General features: G+C 48.9%; 1 long non-coding RNA gene across 1 annotated transcript; it reads left to right on the plus strand.

Moving 5' to 3' along the window:
- The first annotated feature begins 2,377 nt into the window (after positions 1–2,377).
- LOC149128158 (uncharacterized) lies at positions 2,378–7,294 on the plus strand. The gene is made up of 2 exons (XR_016230503.1): positions 2,378–2,974; positions 6,882–7,294. It is a non-coding gene; the product is annotated as an uncharacterized LOC149128158 (long non-coding RNA).
- Positions 7,295–12,917: the final 5,623 nt, after the last annotated feature.

Genomic DNA, 12,917 nt, shown 5'->3' on the forward strand with positions numbered 1-12,917 from the left:
CTCAGGGGCAGGGTAGAAACCAGCGCCGTGCGCAGGCTGTCTTGAGCTCACCTGTCCTGGGTTAGCACCCCCCTCCCCAGGCCTACCTGTAAGACCTAGCCCTGTGACCTTGAGGAAGCCACCCAAACCCCTGCCCCTCCATCTCCTCATTTACAGACTGGGAAGATTTTAAACTCTCGTAGAGTTGTTGGTCGTGGTATATATTTAATGAGATAGTATGTGCATGTGAGATGGTACCGTACACGTTGGTAAGATGACCTGCAGGGAGGGAGCTTCCAAATGGCAGCTCTGAATCAGGTCCCTGGAATTCTCCCCCAGATCCTAGGCAAGAGGCATCATTGCCCTATTCCACACAGACAGTGTCTGGGGGACAGAGGTATCAGGCATCTCTCTCTCACACACACACACACACACTCTACCGATGGTACTCTACTACTCACGCTCTTGGCCACCAGGGCAGGTGCCACTGTGCCTACTGAGCCTCAGAGGTATGAGCGATGGGCTCAGGCACCCACCACTCATAAGAGGAATGGGGCCTTCTTTGGACTTGAAGTCAAAAACTAATAAATGTCTGTGAAACATGTGGCACAGCTCCAGACTTGATAATGAGGAGGTGGGGACAATGCAGGGTGTAAGAGGGAGAGAGGAGGCAACCTCTCCCACTGGTCGTGCCTTAAAGACAGGGCTTTTGTTCAGGGCCACAGTGACAGCTCCCCTTCAGCACTGGGTCACTCTGCTGGCCGGTGCCCTGGTCCTGGGATTGCTGACCCTCCCCCCTTCAGCCGGGTGGTCTGTGACCATCCAGGCACTTCCATCTGAGGGTCACACTGACCTGCTCCTGGAAGAACTCCACACTAGTTCTGCTCCTGGAAGGCCACGCTCTCACCCTCAGGGAAGCAGACGGCAGCAGGTGCGTGTGCCTTCGAGCCCACCTTCCTGCTGGCCCTCGGTAAGGCAAGAAAACAGAGGAAGCCTCTGAGCTTTCCAGCCAACATGCACCTGTTTCCTGCCAAAATTTCTTTCCCTGCACTTTGCACACAACGCAATCTCACCATTGGCCGCTGTTAGCAAGAAAGAGTTCAGCGACCAGAGAGGAGAGAGCTAGAAGAGGCCTTTTTCAATTCAAGAGATGAGAACCAGCATCTCGTTCTTTCTTTAATAAGCTTTAATTGTTTAAGTAATTTCAGATGCACAGCAGCATGGAGCAGCAGAGAGAGTTCCTACACACATACACACACACACACACACACACACACACCGGTACGCACAGCCTCTCCAGTATCAACGCTCTGTGCCAGAGTATTCCATGGGTTACGCTCCAAGAACCCACATTGACATGACATTGTCAATGGAGTTCCTGGCTCCTGGCTTCAGCCTGGCCCAGCCCCAGCTCTTGCAAGCTTTTGGAGAGTGAAGCAGAAGATAGGAAATCTCTTTCTCTCTCCCTCCCCATTTCTCTGCCTCTCAAATAAATATGTTTAATGTTCAAGGAACATATGCAGGAAGAAGGAATTTTGCCTTTCCCCTACTCTAGAAGCTAAATCCAAATTTACATCTGTATCTCTAGTGGAATCGGTTCGTGTTTCAGTAACTCTACTCCAATATTCAAAGTGCTTTTTTGAAAACTCATCCATTTTTATTAAGTCCTTGTGAGGCCAAAGGTATTGCTATTCCCATTGAGATGAAAGTCCCCAAGCCAGGGACAGAATCTGGGTCTTTTTGTCTCAAACTAACCTCCTCCCTCATCAGCGTCAACCCGATTTTCTACAGCATCACTATCTAGACCATTAATGCTGATGCTGGAAGGGACCAGCGTCAGCCAACAGCATTCTTTTCCACAACAGGCCAGTCGTTACTGGAGGTCAATTGCAGCTGAGCAGATGAGGTGTCGCTGGCTGCACCACACTGCATTGTAAGGCACAGAGGGGAGAGGGACTCAGAACCTGCTCCCTTCCCCAGCCCAGCCTGGTCCATTTCCTTTCTTACTGTACAGCAAAAGAGTTAGGAGCTGGTGCTGTAGGTGAATCGCCTGGCTTACTCCTCATCGCAGGGGAAGGGTGTCTGCTCTTTCTGTTTTACAGATGATGAGTCCAAGGATCAAAGAAGCCTTTTGACTCCCTGAGACCATCCACCATGTAAATAACAAAAGCAAGGTTCTACCCCACATCTAGCAAGCCAAAGCCATCTACATTCATTTCCTAAGGTCAGCTGTGGGGAGCAACTCGGACTAGACTAAGTTACTGGAATTAAGACTTATTCTATGCATCTGCTCTCCCACAATATGGCACTGGGAGAGAAGAAAACAGCTTCTACACAGCTGCCTCCAGTTCAGCCAATAAACTGTAGGACTTGCTCCTGATTGGAGGAGAGCAGCGTACTCGGCGTGTGGGCAGCCGAGTTGGGATTGGCAGAGGAGGACTATAAAGGAGGAGAGAGACGGCATGCACCAGGAACATCTAAGGGGAACATCTGAAGAAACACCTGTGCAGCCCCCGAGAGAGCCGGCCGGCGGTGTGCCGCTCCCCCGCGGAAGTGGGGAATGTGGCAGGGGGAACCGCCCTTCCACGGAGGTGGAAGGGACAGTAGCCAACCCGGGAAGAACCAGCAGCAAACCCGGGGAGGGCCGAGCAGACGAAAGAACAGCGTAGGGTCCTGTGTCGTTCCTCCACGAAGAGGGGGAGCGACAGTCAGCAGAGTGAAGTACCCCAGACTGAGTGGCTTAGAACCATAGAAGCCTATTTCTCCCAGGTAAAAGTCAAGGCATCAGCAGGGCCATCACCTTCCTCAGGCTCTAGGGCAGGGCCCTTCCTCGCCTCGTGTGGCTTCTGGTGGCTGCTGGCAGTCCTTGGTGCTCCCTGGCCTGTGGATGCGTGGGTGCAGTCTCAGCCTTAGTGCTCCTGTGGCCTCAAATGCTTCAATCGCAGACACCGTGGAGCTGCTCCCACAGCGCCTCCCAGGGCCTTGCTCCATGCAGGTAACAGAAGGGTGTTCGGGAAGCCTTGGTGACTCGTGCATGGGCTGCAAGGCCTAGGAAGGTGAAGGCCCCCAGACCACTTCACTGTCCAAATCCTAGTTGTTAAACCCCTGCGATACAGATTGACTGAACCCCTCTCTGTACCTGTCTCTAATTATATTGCTTTTGCCATTACTAGATTCACTCCCAAGCGGCAGTGGTCATGCCTGGTGCCTGGTGTGGGGTAAGGAAATGTTCACTAAGTAAGCGGCCTAACAGAGTGGCAAGAGCATGGCATGGCACGGCACAGCACGGCACGGCAGAATGTCCAGTTATGCTGAACTTGATCGCTGAGTGCTGCGTGGGTTTGCCTGTATCCCCAAAGGGAGTGTAAGCTTCCAGCGGCCAGAGCCTTTGTCTGTTCTTGATGATGCCTGAGATGGGGCTGGAACAGTGGACATGCAATGCGTAGTCTAACTTCTCACCCTCTTCATTTCTACATAAACACACACATGTGATCGTATCATTCCTGCTGGCTTATTTCCATCATTATTAATTTGAAAGGCAAAGAGAGACAGAGGCAGAGACAGATAGAGGTCTTTCATCCACTGATTCACTCCCCAAATGCCCACCACAGACCGGGCTGGGCCAGGTCAAATCTCAGAACTGGGAACTCCAAGTGGGTCTCCCATGTACGTGGCAGTGACCCAACTACTTGAGCCATCGTCTGCTGCCTCCCAGGTGTAGACCAGCAGGAAACTGGAAGCAGAAGCAGAGCCCAGCCTTGAACCCAGGCAGCCACCATGGGACGCCCCAAGTGGTGTCTGAACCAGGGCAGCAGTCAGCCCCCTGCTGGCTGCTTTTTTGTTGCTGCTTTCTTTCGTTTTGTTTCCCATTACCTGTCTCCTCCACCCTCTCCAGCACTCAGCCCACCCAAGGGAGATCCTGCTGGGTAATTGATGTTCACCTGGCATCTTTCTTTCTGTGTGTTTCTCCATTCATGTAGACTGGCTCCACAGGCCCATAAGCATGCACATCAGTACTCGTGTACGTAAGTGGGAGGGTTGTTTGCCGTCAGTTTAGACAACAGGATCCTGCTGGAGATGTTTTTACAGACTGGAGTTTATTGCTCCTGTCGATCAATAACACCTGGTGGAAAATCATCCAAATCCATGGGTGTGACTCCAGGTTGCACTTTCAGATGAATGCACGCTACTTCATGGCGTGGGTGTGCTGTAATGTATCCAACCATTTGCTGGCAGATGGTGGTGCTTGACTTATTGATCACTCATTCTTGAGGAATAGAGCTGCGGAGAAGTCACTGATCTCACAGCCAAAGTCCCCATCTTACCTCCTGTCCCCACCCAGGTGTTTGCACGAGACAGCTGGTACTGGGAGTTCTGATTTCTCCCAGCCAACTTAAGTCCACATGGTTCTCAATATTTCATCTTAATAGGATTTGAGGCTTTTAAAAATGGAATCCAGACAGACTTTCTGGGCTGTTTCCAAAGCAGATGACTTTTTACTTAATGGCATCAACCCTGCTAATCCTGTCTGAAATCTAATCAACACATCAGACAAGGGAAGGAAATGCCGCTTCTTGAGCGAAATGGAACTTTCTACGAGGAGATGTGCCGCCTCCCGATCAGGAGCCCTGAAGCGAGTGGGACAGGGAGAGACAAGCTACCAGGACCCCCTTCCTCACAGACACGGGAAGCAGAACCCTGGTCAGGAGGGGGCCCCCTGGGCTGCAGCCATCTGCCAGGGTCCTTCCAGTCTTTGGACACATCAAGAGAGCAACAATTTCTAAGCTTCTCACTTGATTGCTTCAGATATTTTTATTGTAGAACATAGCACATGTACCTAAAAGTATATAAAACGTGTTATGAATAAGTTAACAAATTGCTATAAGTAGCCACCTATGCAACCACTTCGAGAATATCATCTGTATTCCCTCGTGCCCTTTCCAAATTACATTCCCTTTCCTCCCCCCTTAACGATACCCATGGGAATCACCTCCTTGCATTAAATTGTTCCTTTGCACAATCATATGTATTTTTGGCCTTTCCTCAATGAGTTATACATACAGTAAGATGCACAAACCTTGATCTGTTTTTGCATATGAAGTTACTTGTGTAACACATAGCTCAAGGTCCAGAACATTCCAGGCACTCCTAGGAGATTCCTTTGTGCCTGTTCTCAGTCCATACCTCTCATGGTTACCACCCTCCTGACCTCTATCACCTTAAAAAGGTGTTACCTATCCTTAAACTTCATACAAATGGACTTTTATATTGAGGGTCTGGTTTTTTTTCCCACTTCATAATTGATGGAATTTGTCATGTTGTTGTGTGTAACAGTACTTAGTTATCTTTTATTGCAGTATGATATTTCACTATATAAATATACCCCTGAAAATGTATCAGTCTACTGAGAAGCATTGGGTGTTTCTAGTGTTTAGGAACAAATGAATATGAATTAGTTGCTCTACACATCTTTTGTGCACTAATGTGCATTTGGGTTTGTTACACTTGGGGATGTGGCAGAGTAGAAGTAGATTTAGCTCTAATAGCTATAATAGATGAGTTTCCAAGCCGCTGCACTGCTATACATGTCCACTGCCCATTTATGAGAGCTTCAGTTGTTCCAGGTCCTTGCCAACACTTGGTATTTTCAGTCCTTTTAAAGTGCACTCCATCCTGGAGGGTATACAACAGCACACCATCATTGCAGTGTTCACTCATACTGCCTCTTTAATAACAGTACATCTTGGTGTGTGTGGCTGCCAGAGAGCGTAGAGATGGTGAGCTGGCATCAGGGCTCAGCCGTGAAGCTCAGGCAGCTGCTTGTTGGTCCAGCGATTGTCCACCTGCTCCTGGGCTCAGCCCCGCCCCAGCAGCCATGTGTGTGTCCCAGTGCCTGTGGCTTCCTCCTCCTCCTCTAGCCCCAGAGTAATGTGGCTTCCAGTCCTGGCTTCCCATTTATTAGCTGTGAGGCTTTGGCCAATTCATTTTATGTGTCAGGTGGGCTGGGCTGTGTGGCGCCTGGTGTTTGGTCAAACTCAAGTCTAGATGTTGCTGAGATAGTATTTTTGGTTGTGGTTCACATTCACGCTCCGCAGATTTTGAGCAAAGTGGAGTTCCTCCCCACCCCCCATGTGGGTGGGCCTCCTCCACGCATCTGAACCCTGAGGTTTCCCAGAGAAGGAGGGATTCTCTTCACGGCTGCACCATGGCCATCCTGCCTGAGCGTCCAGCCTGCCTACCCTGCTGGCTTCAGACTCGAGACTGTAGCACCGGCTCTCACCCGAGCTTCTGGCCTGGGGCTTGCCCTGTGGATTCTGGACATGTCACAACCCTTGAGCCAGTTCCATAAGATAAATCAATCTCTCTCTCTCTCTCTCTGTCTCTCATTGTTATTGGGGAGATCTCTTGAGGACCAGAGACAATGCATACACAATCCTTAACATGGGTATTTCATAAATAGCTTTTTTTAGATACAAAATTTATATGAAATAGTTTAAGACAGTGATATGTGCCCAGCTTGAAAAAATAAGTTAGTAAAATGAAAAGGCTTAAAGTGAAAAATATGTTTCTGTCAGCCCAGAGAAAACTGCTACAAATGTCACTTGTATTTCTTCTAGGAATTTTCCATGTGGAAGCATATACAATGGGAGCCACACTAGCAGTGTGGGGCCTTAGTTTTGGTAGAAAACACATAGCATGTGTAAAACTGTCTCCACATAGGCCAGACACCAGGCAGTGCTCTGACCAAACTCCCCCGACAAAGGAATTTTACAAGACTTATTTTTCTTCAAAAATCCTGCTTTCTCTCGGCTCCGCATCTGAGCTTGGTTTACCCACGAGCTGACCTGTTTCATTCTTCGCCCGAGCCCTGCATCCTGGTTCCTTTCTCTCCTCCCACACAGGAAAGGCTCTGAAAACTGCAGGGACAAGGCTGGACGGCTCCAAGCCTCAGAAAGAGGAAGGGGACCAACGTGGAGGCCCAGTGGGTTAAGCCACCGACTGCAACACCAGCATCCCATACTGAGTGCCAGTTCGAATCCCAGCTGTTCTGCTTCCAACCCAGCTCCCAGCTGATGCACCTGGGAAAGCGGCAGAAGATGGCCTGAATCCTTAAGCCCCTGCCACCATGTGAAAGCCGAGGATGGAGTTCCAGGCTCCTGATTTCAACCTGGCCCAGACCTAGCTGTTGCAGTCATTTGGGGAGTAAATCAGTAAATGGAAGACTCTATCTCTCTCTCTCTCCCCCTCTCCCTTTCTCTCTCTCTCTCTCCCTAACTCTGCTTTTCAAACAAATAAATAAATCTTTTTATAAAAGAAGAAAGAGGAAAAGCTGAGCAGGCAGAGCATGACTCCTCCTTCAAGGCAGGGAAGGGGGAAGACGGGACAGGACAGCATCAACAGGTAAAGAAGTCCCACCGAGCTCCAGGCACTGCACAGCACACGCGTTGGCTCACTTAACCTCACACAGCCCCATCACGTGGGTGCTGTGTCCATTCACAGTTTGGAGATGAGGAGGCCAGGGCTAGCTTATGACACCGGAGAGATTGTGGCTCATGTGATAATGGGTATTGTCTGTGTCCATTTTCCTCCTGCTAATTTCTTTTTTTTAAGAGTTTTGTTTGTTTGTTTGTTTGTTTATTTGAAAGTCAGAGTTACACAGAGAGATAAGGAGAGGCAGAGAGAGAGGTCTTCCATCCGCTGGTTCACTCCCCATTTGGCCACAATGGCTAGAGCTGCACCAATCTGAAGCCAGGAGCCAGGAGCTTCCTCTGGGTCTTCCCATGCAGGTGCAGGGAAGGACATGGCCATCTTCTACTGCCTTCCCAGGCCATAGCAGAGAGCTGCATTGGAAGCAGAGCAGCCGGGTCTCAAACCGGCACCCATATGGGATGCCGGCACTGCAGGCAGCAGCTTTACCTGCTACACCATAGCGCCAGCCCCTCCTCCTGCTAATTTCTTCTGGACCTTCCCCAAGAGGTACCCAGTGTCTAATGCTGCTTCTTGTTAATGCTGCCTACTTACTGGTTGCAACTTCCCTGCCTTGTATCCCAGTCTTCCCAGGACCACAGTAAATCCTCTCTGGGTAGTGCTGGCTACAGCCTGAATGACGTGTCCCTGCCTCCTTCGCACATAACTCAGGCATCACATGGAGTGGCGTCACGTGGGCAGAAGCCTTAATGACACCTTGCAGTTTCTACACCCTTCTAACTTCAACACTGTTGAAGAAAAAGAATTATGGGGAGCTAGCACCCTCAAATCTCTATTGGTCAAAATCCTTCTAACACTGAGGCCCACGTGGCTTCAAATTAGGGACACAGGGGCAGGCATTTGTGGCAGAAGTTAAAGCACCATTTAGGACACTGGCATCCCAGATCAGAGTTTGGGTTTGAATTCCAGCTCTACTCCTGATGCCAGCTTCCTGCTAATGCACCCCCTGGGAGGCAGTAGGTGATAACTCAAGTCCTTTGGTCCCTATTACCTGCCTGGGAGACCCAGGCCACAGCAAGAAGGTGGCCATCTGCTACCTGACATCCTGACCTTGCAGTGCCCACCTCCAGGACAATGAGAAACAAAGCCCTGTGGTATATGAGCCTGCACAGACCAGGAATCCTTGCAGCAGAGACTGCATGGACTTGGCGAGGGCTCCACGTCTTGCTCTTGGGCCCTAGGCAGCATGCACACTGCAATGGTTTGGGGAGACGTCACTGTCGTGAGGTTCTGATCCGACAGATCAAGCCCAGCCACTATCTATCCTGCCACACGATCATTTCAGAGTAATGAGGAAGGCCCTCCCATGTGGATCCCAGGCTGCCGACTCCCCTTGGACTGGGGCCTCGTAAGTGGCCACACGGACAGCAACATCTGTCTACTCTGATGCCATTTCTGTGGCAAGTGCTAGCCTCTTCTCAAGCCTTGCTTGGACTCCCCACCAACCTCTCTAACTTCCCCTGGAAAGTGGTCCCTCAGTAGCCACTCATCCCCCAAGGTAGCAGCTGGAAGGCAAGCAGGTGGTCAGCCTTGACCCAACCTGATCAAACCACCTGATTCCACAAGAAGTCTTAGAGACTTACTGCACTTAATGAATCACAGTCATGCTTCACTTGGGACCTCCAGTTCTGAGCCCTGCCATCTCCCGGACATTGACATTTGGGGCATAGCCTCACTTCTAGGAATTCCCTTCTGCCTCCAATGGGATTCCAGGGAATTCGTCCATGGCTGGGAATCTCTCTCCCCTTTCAAGGCAACCAGGACAAACATGCAATTGTGGCTCTCACTCAAGGGTATGACTTTAATTCAGGATGCAACCGAGCACTGTCTTTAGCTCCAAGATCCTTAAGAGCAGTCCCTCCCCGACGTAAGATACACGAAGCCACCCTCACGACACAGGTTTGAAGTGACATGATGATGAATGCTACAGTGTGTTGTTCTACTTCATTTAATTTAATAGCCACACCATGTACCATGGATGTACCATAATTTGTTTAACTAACCCCTTATCAAAGAACATTAAGGTAATTATTATTGTTATTAGATGAGCAGATGAACCTTGGAAACACACTCTTAAATGCTTGCCCTTGGAGGAAAATGAAGAAGCTGTTTCTTATCACGCTGACCGCAGCCCTTGGAGAGCACTCGAGCCGGCCTGAGAGCCACTGGCATCCTCAGAGGGCACTGCCGGGGGAGCAGACCCTAGGGGTGCCTGGTGGGAAGGGGTTCACAGACCAGCCTTTAAAAGATGAGCCTCAAGCCAAGGATAATGAAAGACAAACACTGACAACGCTCAAGGATGAAAAAGTTGTGGAAACTTCCTTGTTTTCCTCCACTGAAGCCTCCCATCCCCAGCCACAGAGTGAGTTCTCTTGGGTTTGCTGGGGGCCCTGTGTCACCTCCTTCTCCATGGCAGAAAGGACTGCGTGCTGTGGAGAGCAGCCCAGAGGCTCAGGTGCCTGCACAGCCATAGCCCTCCTCACACCGTCCCGCACCACACTCTGGTCCTTGGGATGTCGCTGGTTCACCAAAGGCAGCCACTCTTATGCAGACAAGGGAATCCTCCATCCCAGAGGGGGAACCACACATGACAGTGGCAGACCCAGCTGGAGTACAGACTTCATAGGAAGACCACGGAAGATGACAGCAGGAGCAGAAGCCAGTGGTCAGCAATTACTGCTCACTCTGCATTTATTCATTATTTGAAAGACAAAGTGTTAGAGAGAAAGCAAGAGAGAGAAAGAGAGAGAGAGAGAGAGAGATCTTGCATCCACTGGTTCACTCCCCAAGTGACGTCAATGGCCAGGGTTGGGCCAGGTTGAAGCCAGAGCCTGGAGTGCCATCTGAGTCTCCCACCTGGGTGAAAGGGTCCCACCCTCTTGGACCATCTTCCACTGCCTTCTCAGGCACATGAGCAGGAAGGTGGATCAGAAGTGGAGCCGCCAAGACTTGAACCAGTGCTCTGATGGGGGACATTGGCACTGCAGGCAGCGGCTTAACCTGCTGTACCACAAGGCTGTCATCCAGACAGTCTTCTAAACACTTCTCATGCTGCAACTCCTTCAATCTCATAACCTAATATAAGGTAGGTGCTGTTATCCTCATTTTACATATGGGGAGACTGAGGCACAGCAAAACTACATAAATAACCCAGAGTGAAACCCTGGCGGTACTGGGATCTGAACCCAGGCAGTATGAGTTGTGTTCCTAATACGACGGTGAGAGCCTTTCAACAGAGCTGACACAAAGTGGCCAACAGTCAGGAGTAGATAGAAAAACAGAGGTGGAAGCCGAGTTTTGTGCCTGGCAGGGGCACTAGAGCTGGGAACTGAAGATGTCCACTTCTAAAGGGAAGCCAAAGTGACCTGAAGGCCAAGAAGCCTGGTTCCTGTGCAGCATGAGGTGGTGGACCACCTGCTCTGAGGCCCCCCCCCAAAACTCCCTAAGGCACTGCTCCAAGCCTCAGGCAACGTGACCTAGTCTCCGCTTTTGTGGTCTGAAAGAGCATAACCAACTTGCTCATTAATTGTGCAGACAATCATTGTGAGTTAAAGGGTCACAGAGAAGGAAAAAGTAGATTAGGATACACAAACCAGGAGCCCCAGGGCCCAGCTGAACAGCAGATCAAAAGACACAGGACTAGGGTGGGTGTGGGGCAGTGGGTTGAGCTGCTGCCTGGGATCCTTGCATTCCAAACCAAAGCACCTGGTTTCCAGTCTTGAATACTCCACCTCAGATACGGCTTGCTGAAAGCATGCATCCTGGAAGGCTGCGAATGATGGCTCAAGTACTTGAGTCCTGGACACCCACATGGAGAACTGGAGTTCCAGACTCCTAGCTGCAGCCTGGCCCAGTCCCAGCTATTGTAAGCATTTAGGGAATGAAGTGGTGGATAGAAGATAGTTCTCCCTCTCTGTCTTTCAAATAAATAACAATGAATAAATTAAATCTTTTTTGAAAGACAAAGACTTAGTATCTTGGGACCACGTAACTACAGTAGCTGTCTGTGCCATCAACAACCCTTCCAATGAATTTCAGTTCCTTGGTGCTGCACAGTGTCAGTGGTTAGGTTTCACGTCCTCTCTTTATTTCATCATTACAGCAGCCCAGTAATTGGTCATGGTGGGAACATCTACACAAAGGAAATTGGCAGGTGCCATGAAGCAGAGTGCCTCCCCCCACTGCCCCTGCTATGCACAGCTGGTGGCTAAGCATTTGCCAGCACACCGCTGAGAATGTCCCAATACTTTCTCAAGTTGGTGCTAAAGAACAGGCCGTAGCCCTTAAGAGCAAAGTTGACGTGTAGTAACTGAAATAGGAAAGTTCTGTGCTCCCAAAGTATTTAAGCTATCCTAGTGTGGAAGCAGAAATCCTAAGAATTCACATTTATTTTTGTGCTTGCCAAGTGTTAGTCTCTGTGGCATATGCTATAATTATACATTATCTGAGCCCTCATTATCACCTTTTTCTGTAGGTGAAGACGTTTGAGAAGTTGAGCAACTTGTTCAAGGTCACACAGCCAGCAAGGGGTGAAGCTGGGTTTCAAATCTAGGTTTGAACATTTTAATCACGGTGCCACCATCATAATTACTATTATTATTTCATAAGTAGGACAGACTTCTCAGTTCTGTGACACCCCGCCATCTCCCATCTTGTAAACATGATGAGATTATAACTAAGATCAATCAAGACGACTCGTTTCTAACATACTATGAATATTTCAGAGGCCATTGCCAATCTCAGTAAAATTCCATGACCCATTAGACCATTTTAGCAATTTATAATCACAGCCCATAGAGAATGTCCAAATTAATATTCTACTTTCTTATTTCAACCATCAGAGATAGCTTACATGATAATTGGTTCTTAACAGCTAAAATCTAATTTAATTTATTTATGAATACCTTGTATTTATATTTCATGCATACTGCTTTAATTATTAAGTCACTACATCTAAAGAAGAAATGTAATTTTGTTATGGAGCGAATATTCTTTATGTCAACATCTCTAATGCTATTTTAAAAGTGTATGAAATATAAAGATTGCAGGGGTTTCAAAGACAAAATTTATTGTGTTTTACTGAAAAACATTTTGTCAGAACATAAATACTTCACATGCAAAACTATTTAGAGAGCAAAAGTCATTATCTTGATGATTAAGGAAAAGCGAGAACTCCTGCTAATTCCCCTTAGCCCAGAGTGTCCAGAATTAATCCTGTAATCTGGAGAGGCGGGCTGGTTGAGTAGGACAGCTAAGCCAGTGGGGCATTATCAGACCCACAGAGTCTGGATCTGCGGCTCAGCACCGACATTTGGCTTCCAATCCATCTTCAGGCTGAATAACCTGGGAAGAGCTACTGAAATCCACACTGATCATCAGTTTCTCATTTCATTTGTTTGTTTATTTATTTTTACTGGGTAGGGGGAGGGAGGGAGAGAGAGAGAAAGAGA

This window comes from Oryctolagus cuniculus, chromosome 2 (assembly GCF_051225735.1).
Source record: "Oryctolagus cuniculus isolate XC-2025 breed Fujian yellow rabbit chromosome 2, ASM5122573v1, whole genome shotgun sequence".
Classification (NCBI taxonomy): domain Eukaryota; kingdom Metazoa; phylum Chordata; class Mammalia; order Lagomorpha; family Leporidae; genus Oryctolagus; species Oryctolagus cuniculus.